Genomic DNA, 8768 nt, shown 5'->3' with positions numbered 1-8768 from the left:
TGTGTGTGTGTGTGTGTTTTTATTGTGTGTTTGTGTGTGTGTTGTGTGTTGTGTGTTTGTGTGTGTTGTGTGGGCCTTATTCTAGTTCACTCTTTCTGACAAATTCCTTCTTAGATGAATAAAACCATGTGCACTGCAGGTGGGGCAGATGTTACTTGTGCAGAGAGAGTCAGATTTGGGTGGGGTTTTACTTCAAAGTGAGATCTATATTGCAGTGTAAAAATAAAGCAGCCAGTATTTACCCTGCACAGAATCAAAATAACTCCCCCAAATCTAATTCTCTCTGCACAATTTACATCTGCCCCCCTGCAGTGCACATGGTTTTGTCCATCTAAGAAGGATTTTGTCAGAAAGAGTGAACTAGAATAAGGCCCTTTGTGTGTTTGTTTGTGTGTTGTGTGTTTGTGTTGTGTGTTGTGTGTGTTTGTGTGTTGTGTGTGTTTGTGTTGTGTTTGTGTTGTGTTTTTGTGTTGTGTGTTTGTGTGTTGTGTGTTTGTGTGTGTGTCTTTGTGTGTGTGTGTTGTGTGTTTGTGTTGTGTGTGTGTTGTGTGTGGGTGTGTGTTGTGTGTGTGTTGTGTGTTTGTGTTGTGTGTGTGTGTGTGTGTGTTGTGTGTTTGTGTCTTTGTGTGTTGTGTGTGTGTGTGTTGTGTGTGTGTGTGTGTGTGTGTTGTGTATGTGTGTTTGTGTTTGTGTGTTGTGTGTTTGTGTCTTTGTGTGTTGTGTGTGTGTTTGTGTGTTTGTGTGTTGTGTGTGTTAATGTTGTGTGTTTGTGTGTGTCTTTGTGTGTTTGTGTGTGTGTGTTTGTGTCTTCGTGTGTTTGTGTGTGTTTGTGTTAATGTTGTGTGTTTGTGTGTGTGTTGTGTGTGTCTTTGTGTCTGTGTCTTTGTGTGTGTTTGTGTTGTGTGTGTTTGTGTTTTTGTGTCTGTGTGTTTGTGTTGTGTGTGTTGTGTGTTTGTGTGTGTGTTTTGTGTTTTGTTTGTTTGTGTGTTTGTGTGTATTTGTGTGTGTTGTGTGTTTGTGTGTGTGTTTTGTGTTTTGTTTGTTTGTGTGTTGTGTTTTGTGTCTTGTGTTGTGTGTTTGGTTGTGTGTTGTGTGTGTGTGTTGTTTGTGTTTTTGTGTGTTGTGTATTTGCTTTGTGTGTTTGTGTTGTGTGTTTTTGTGTTGTGTGTTTGTGTGTCTTTGTGTGTGTTGTGTGTGTGTTGTGTGTTTGTGTTGTGTGTTGTGTGTTGTTTGTGTGTTGTGTGTTTGTGTCTTTGTGTGTGTGTGTGTGTGTGTGTGTGTGTGTGTGTGTGTTTGTGTCTTTGTGTCTTTGTGTCTGTGTGTTGTGTGTGTTTGTGTGTTGTGTGTGTTAATGTTGTGTGTTTGTGTGTGTTTGTGTGTTTGTGTCTTTGTGTCTGTGTGTTGTGTGTGTTTGTGTGTTGTGTGTGTTAATGTTGTGTGTGTCTTTGTGTCTTTGTGTGTTTGTGTTGTGTGTTTTGTGTTTGTGTGTTGTGTGTTTGTGTGTTTGTGTGTGTTTGTGTTGTGTGTGTTTGTGTTTTTGTGTCTGTGTGTTTGTGTTGTGTGTGTTGTGTGTTTGTGTGTGTGTTTTGTGTTTTGTTTGTTTGTGTGTATTGTGTGTTGTGTGTTGTGTTTTGTGTCTTGTGTTGTGTGTTTGGTTGTGTGTTGTGTGTGTGTGTGTGTGTGTTGTTTGTGTTTTTGTGTGTTGTGTATTTGCTTTGTGTGTTTGTGTTGTGTGTTTGTTTGTTGTGTGTTTGTGTGTCTTTGTGTGTGTTGTGTGTGTGTTGTGTGTTTGTGTTGTGTGTGTGTGTGTTGTGTGTTGTGTGTTGTTTGTGTGTTGTGTGTGTGTTGTGTGTGTGTTTGTGTGTTGTGTGTGTTAATGTTGTGTGTTTGTGTCTTTGTGTCTGTGTGTTTGTGTGTGTTGTGTGTGTCTTTGTGTCTTGTTGTGTGTTTTGTGTTTGTGTTGTGTTTGTGTTGTGTTTGTGTTGTGTTTGTTTTGTGTGTTTGTGTGTTTGTGTGTTTGTGTGTTTTTGTGTTTGTGTGTTGTGTGTTTGTTGTGTGTTTGTGTTGTGTGTTTGTGTGTGTGTTTGTGTGTGTGTTTGTGTTGTGTGTTTGTGTGTGTGTTTGTGTGTGTCTTTGTGTGTGTTGTGTGTGTGTTGTGTGTTGTGTGTTTGTGTGTTGTGTGTGTGTTGTGTGTGTGTTGTGTGTGTTAATGTTGTGTGTTTGTGTGTGTTGTGTTTGTGTGTGTGTGTTTGTGTTGTGTTTGTGTTGTGTGTTTGTGTTTTGTGTGTGTGTGTGTGTGTGTGTGTCTTTGTGTCTTTGTGTGTGTTGTTTGTGTTGTGTGTTTGTGTTGTGTGTTTGTGTTGTGTGTGTGTTGTGTGTTTGTGTGTGTGTGTCTTTGTGTGTGTTGTGTGTGTTGTGTGTTTGTGTTGTGTGTGTCTTTGTGTCTTTGTGTTTTTGTGTGTTGTGTGTGTGTTTGTGTGTTGTGTGTGTTAATGTTGTGTGTTTGTGTCTTTGTGTCTGTGTGTTTGTGTGTGTTGTGTGTGTCTTTGTGTCTTGTTGTGTGTTTTGTGTTTGTGTTGTGTTTGTGTTGTGTTTGTTTTGTGTGTTTGTGTGTTTGTGTGTTTGTGTGTTTTTGTGTTGTGTGTTTGTTGTGTGTTTGTGTTGTGTGTTTGTGTGTGTGTTTGTGTGTGTGTTTGTGTTGTGTGTTTGTGTGTGTGTTTGTGTGTGTCTTTGTGTGTGTTGTGTGTGTGTTGTGTGTTGTGTGTTTGTGTGTTGTGTGTGTGTTGTGTGTGTGTTGTGTGTGTTAATGTTGTGTGTTTGTGTGTGTTGTGTTTGTGTGTGTGTGTTTGTGTTGTGTTTGTGTTGTGTGTTTGTGTTTTGTGTGTGTGTGTGTGTGTGTGTGTGTGTCTTTGTGTCTTTGTGTGTGTTGTTTGTGTTGTGTGTTTGTGTTGTGTGTTTGTGTTGTGTGTGTGTTGTGTGTTTGTGTGTGTGTGTCTTTGTGTGTGTTGTGTGTGTTGTGTGTTTGTGTTGTGTGTGTCTTTGTGTCTTTGTGTTTTTGTGTGTTTGTGTTTTTGTGTGTTTGTGTGTTTGTGTTGTGTGTTTGTGTTGTGTGTTTTGTGTTTGTGTGTTGTGTGTTTGTTGTGTGTTGTGTGTTTGTGTGTGTTTGTGTTGTGTTTGTGTTGTGTGTTTGTGTTGTGTGTTTTTGTGTTGTGTGTGTGTTGTGTGTGTGTGTGTGTCTTTGTGTCTTTGTGTGTGTTGTGTGTGTGTGTTGTGTGTTTGTGTTGTGTGTGTGTGTGTTGTGTGTGTCTTTGTGTGTTTGTGTTGTGTGTTTTGTGTGTGTGTGTTGTGTGTTGTGTGTTGTGTGTTGTTTGTGTGTTGTGTGTTTGTGTGTTTGTTGTGTGTTTGTTGTGTGTTGTTTGTGTGTTGTGTGTTTGTGTGTTTGTTGTGTGTTTGTGTTGTGTGTTTGTGTGTTGTGTGTTTGTGTGTTGTGTGTTGGCTTGTTTGTGTGTTTGTGTGTTTGTGTGTTGTGTGTTGTGTGTTTGTGTGTGTGTTGTGTGTTTGTGTCTTTGTGTCTGTGTGTTGTGTGTGTCTTTGTGTGTTGTGTGTGTTAATGTTGTGTGTTTGTGTGTGTCTTTGTGTGTTTGTGTGTGTTTGTGTGTGTTTGTGTGTGTTTCTGTGTTTGTGTGTTGTGTGTTAATGTTGTGTGTTTGTGTGTGTTGTGTGTGTGTGTTTGTGTTTGTGTGTGTTGTGTGTGTGTGTGTGTGTTTGTGTGTTGTGTGTTTGTGTCTTTGTTTGTTGTGTGTGTTGTGTGTGTGTGTGTGTGTGTTGTGTGTTTGTGTTGTGTGTTGTTTGTTTGTGTGTGTTTGTTTGTGTGTTTGTGTCTGTGTGGTGTGTGTGTCTTTGTGTATTTGTGTCTTCGTGTGTTTGTGTGTGTTTGTGTTAATGTTGTGTGTTTGTGTGTGTGTTATGTGTGTCTTTGTGTGTGTTTGTGTTGTGTGTGTTTGTGTTTTTGTGTCTGTGTGTTTGTGTTGTGTGTGTTGTGTGTTTGTGTGTGTGTTTTGTGTTTTGTTTGTTTGTGTGTTTGTGTGTGTGTTTTGTGCTTTGTTTGTTTGGGTGTTTGTGTGTGTTGTGTGTTTGTGTGTTTGTGTGTTTGTGTGTATTGTGTGTTGTGTGTTGTGTTTTGTGTCTTGTGTTGTGTGTTTGGTTGTGTGTTGTGTGTGTGTTGTTTGTGTGTTTGTGTGTGTGTTTGTGTTGTGTGTTTTTGTGTGTTGTGTGTTTGCTTTGTGTGTTTGTGTTGTGTGTTTGTGTGTTTGTGTGGTGTGTTGTGTGGGCCTTATTCTAGTTCACTCTTTCTGACAAATTCCTTCTTAGATGGATAAAACCATGTGCACTGCAGGTAGGGCAGATGTTTCTTGTGCAGAGAGAGTCAGATTTGGGTGGGGTTTTACTTCAAAGTGAGATCTATATTGCAGTGTAAAAATAAAGCAGCCAGTATTTACCCTGTACAGAAACAAAATAACTCCCCCAAATCTAATTCTCTCTGCACATTTTACATCTGCCCCCCTGCAGTGCACATGGTTTTGTCCATCTAAGAAGGATTTTGTCAGAAAGAGTGAACTAGAATAAGGCCCTTTGTGTGTTTGTTTGTGTGTTGTGTGTTTGTGTTGTGTGTTGTGTGTGTTTGTGTGTTGTGTGTGTTTGTTGTGTGTTTGTGTTGTGTGTTTGTGTTGTGTGTTTGTGTGTTTGTGTGTGTGTGTTTGTGTCTTTGTGTCTTGTGTGTTTGTGTTGTGTTTGTGTTGTGTTTTTGTGTTGTGTGTTTGTGTGTTGTGTGTTTGTGTGTGTGTCTTTGTGTGTGTGTGTTGTGTGTTTGTGTTGTGTGTGTGTGTGTTGTGTGTGTGTGTTGTGTGTTGTTTGTGGTTGTGTGTTTGTGTGTTTGTGTCTTTGTGTCTGTGTCTGTGTGTTGTGTGTGTCTTTGTGTCTTTGTGTGTTGTGTGTGTTAATGTTTTGTGTTTGTGTGTGTTGTGTGTGTCTTTGTGTGTTTGTGTGTGTTTGTGTGTGTTTCTGTGTTTGTGTGTGTGTTGTGTGTGTGTTTGTGTCTTTGTGTGTTGTGTGTTGTGTGTGTGTGTTTGTGTGTTGTGTGTTTGTGTCTTTGTGTGTTGTGTGTGTGTGTGTGTGTTGTGTGTTTGTGTTGTGTGTTGTGTGTTGTGTGTGTGTGTTGTGTGTTTGTGTGTTTGTGTTTGTGTGTGTGTTTGTGTGTTTGTGTGTTGTGTGTGTCTTCGTGTGTTTGTGTGTTGTGTGTGTTAATGTTGTGTTTTTGTGTGTATTGTGTGTTGTGTGTGTCTTTGTGTGTGTTTGTGTTAATGTTGTGTGTTTGTGTGTGTTGTGTGTGTCTTTGTGTCTGTGTGTTTGTGTGTGTTTGTGTTGTGTGTGTTGGTGTTTTTGTGTCTGTGTGTTTGTGTTGTGTGTTTTGTGTTTTGTTTGTTTGTGTGTTTGTGTGTGTGTTTTGTGTTTTGTTTGTTTGTGTGTTTGTGTGTGTTGTGTGTTGTGTGTTTGTGTGTGTTGTGTGTTGTGTGTTTTGTGTCTTGTGTTGTGTGTTTGTGTGTTGTGTGTGTGTGTGTTGTTTGTGTGTTTGTGTGTGTGTGTGTGTTTGTGTTGTGTGTTTGTGTGTTGTGTGTTTGCTTTGTGTGTTTGTGTGTTTGTGTGTTTGTGTTGTGTGTTTGTGTTGTGTGTCTGTGTTGTGTGTTTGTGCCTTATTCTAGTTCACTCTTTCTGACAAATTACTTCTTAGATGGATAAAACCATGTTCACTGCAGGTGGTGCAGATGTTTCTTGTGCAGAGAGAGTCAGATTTGGGTGGGGTTTTACTTCAAAGTGAGATCTATATTGCAGTGTAAAAATAAAGCAGCCAGTATTTACCCTGTACAGAAACAAAATAACTCCCCCAAATCTAATTCTCTCTGCACATTTTACATCTGCCCCCCTGCAGTGCACATGGTTTTGTCCATCTAAGAAGGATTTTGTCAGAAAGATTGTACTAGAATAAGGCCGTTTGTGTGTTTGTGTGTATGTGTGTGTGTTGTGTGTGTGTGTGTGTTTGTGTTGTGTGTGTGCTTGTGTGTTTGTGTTGTGTGTTTGTGTTTGTGTGTTTGTGTGTGTTGTGTGTGTTTGTGTTGTGTGTTTGTGTGTGTTGTGTGTTGTGTGTTTGTGTGTGTGTGTTTGTGTGTTTGTGTGTTGTGTGTGTTAATGTTGTGTTTTTGTGTGTGTTGTGTGTGTCTTTGTGTCTTTGTGTCTTTGTGTGTGTTTGTGTGTGTTGTGTGTGTTAATGTTGTGTGTTTGTGTGTGTGTTGTGTGTGTCTGTGTTGTGTGTTTGGGTGTGTGTTGTGTGTTGTGTTTTGTGTTTTGTTTTGTGTTTTGTGTTTGTGTTTTTGTGTGTGTGTGTGTCTTTGTTGTGTGTTTGTGTGTTTTTGTGTGTTTGTGTGTTTGTGTTGTGTGTCTGTGTTGTGTGTCTGTGTTGTGTGTTTGTGTTTGTGTGTGTGTTGTTTGTGAGTTTGTGTTGTGTGTTGTGTGTTTGTGTGTTTGTGTGGTGTGTTTGTAAGTCTGTGTGTTTGTGTGTTTGTGTTGTGTGTTTGTGTTTGTGTGTTTGTGTGTTTGTGTTGTGTGTTTTGTGTTTGTGTGTTGTGTTGTGTGTTTGTGTTGTGTTTGTTTGTGTGTGTTTGTTTTGTGTGTTTGTGTGTTGTGTGTTGTGTGTGTGTGTTTGTGTTGTGTGTTGTGTGTTTGTGTTGTGTGTGTTGTGTGTGTGTCTTTGTGTGTTGTGTGTTTGTGTCTTTGTGTCTGTGTGTTGTGTGTGTTTGTGTGTTGTGTGTGTTAATGTTGTGTGTTTGTGTGTTTGTGTCTGTGTGTTGTGTGTGTTTGTGTGTTGTGTGTGTTAATGTTGTGTGTTTGTGTGTTTGTGTCTTTGTGTCTGTGTGTTGTGTGTGTGTGTGTTGTGTGTGTTAATGTTGTGTGTTTGTGTGTGTTGTGTGTGTCTTTGTGTCTTCGTGTATTTGTGTGTGTTTGTGTTAATGTTGTGTGTTTGTGTGTGTGTTGTGTGTGTCTGTGTCAGTGTCTTTGTGTGTGTTTGTGTTGTGTGTGTTTGTGTTTTTGTGTCTGTGTGTTTGTGTTGTGTGTGTTGTGTGTTTGTTTGTGTTTTGTGTTTTTTTTGTTTGTGTGTTTGTGTGTTGTGTGTGTTGTGTCTTGTGTTTTGTGTCTTGTGTTGTTTGTGTGTTGTGTGTGTGTGTGTGTGTGTGTGTTGTTTGTGTGTTTGTGTGTGTGTTTGTGTTGTGTGTTTGTGTGTTTTTGTGTGTTGTGTGTTTGCTTTGTGTGTGTTTGTGTTTGTGTCTTTGTGACTTGTGTGTTTGTGTTGTGTTTGTGTTGTGTGTTGTGTGTGTGTGTGTGTGTGTGTGTGTTTGTGTTTGTGTCTTTGTGACTTGTGTGTTTGTGTTGTGTTTGTGTTGTGTGTTGTGTGTGTGTGTGTGTGTGTTTGTGTGTTGTGTGTTTGTGTGTTGTGTGTTGTGTGTTTGTGTGTTGTGTGTTTGTTGTGTGTTGTTTGTGTGTTGTGTGTTTGTGTGTTTGTTGTGTGTTTGTGTGTTGTGTGTTTGTGTGTTGTGTGTTGGTTTGTTTGTGTGTTGTGTGTTTGTTGTGTGGTTGTGTGTTGTGTGTTTGTGTGTTTGTATGTTGTGTGTTTGTGTGTTTGTGTGTGTTGTGTTTGTGTGTTTGTGTGTGTGTTTGTGTCTTTGTGTCTTGTGTGTTGTGTTTGTGTTGTGTGTTGTGTGTGTGTGTGTGTGTTGTGTGTTGTTTGTGGTTGTGTGTTTGTGTCTTTGTGTCTTTGTGTCTTTGTGTCTTTGTGTCTGTGTGTTGTGTGTGTCTTTGTGTCTTTGTGTGTTGTGTGTGTTAATGTTGTGTGTTTGTGTGTGTTGTGTGTGTCTTTGTGTGTTTGTGTGTGTTTGTGTGTGTTTCTGTGTTTGTGTGTTGTGTGTGTTAATGTTGTGTGTGTGTTTGTGTGTTGTGTGTGTGTTGTGTGTGTGTTGTGTGTGTGTTTGTGTCTTTGTGTGTTGTGTGTTGTGTGTTGTGTGTGTGTGTTGTGTGTTTGTGTGTTTGTGTGTGTGTGTTTGTGTCTTCGTGTGTTTGTGTGTTGTGTGTGTTAATGTTGTGTTTTTGTGTGTATTGTGTGTTGTGTGTGTCTTTGTGTGTGTTTGTGTTAATGTTGTGTGTTTGTGTGTGTTGTGTGTGTCTTTGTGTCTGTGTGTTTGTGTGTGTTTGTGTTGTGTGTGTTTGTGTTTTTGTGTCTGTGTGTTTGTGTTGTGTGTTTTGTGTTTTGTTTGTTTGTGTGTTTGTGTGTGTGTTTTGTGTTTTGTTTGTTTGTGTGTTTGTGTGTGTTGTGTGTTTGTGTGTGTTGTGTGTTGTGTGTTTTGTGTCTTGTGTTGTGTGTTTGTGTGTTGTGTGTTTGTGTGTGTGTCTTTGTGTGTGTTGTGTGTGTGTGTGTTGTGTGTTGTTTGTGGTTGTGTGTTGTGTGTTTGTGTGTTTGTGTCTTTGTGTCTTTGTGTCTTTGTGTCTGTGTGTGTCTTTGTGTCTTTGTGTGTTGTGTGTGTTAATGTTGTGTGTTTGTGTGTTTTGTGTGTGTCTTTGTGTGTGTTTGTGTGTGTTTCTGTGTTTGTGTGTTGTGTGTGTTAATGTTGTGTGTGTGTGTGTTTGTGTTTGTGTGTGTGTTGTGTGTGTGTGTTGTGTGTGTG

This window comes from Crinia signifera, chromosome 12, assembly GCF_055691185.1.
Source record: "Crinia signifera chromosome 12, ASM5569118v1, whole genome shotgun sequence".
NCBI lineage: Eukaryota > Metazoa > Chordata > Amphibia > Anura > Myobatrachidae > Crinia > Crinia signifera.
This window is presented reverse-complemented; position numbering follows the sequence as displayed.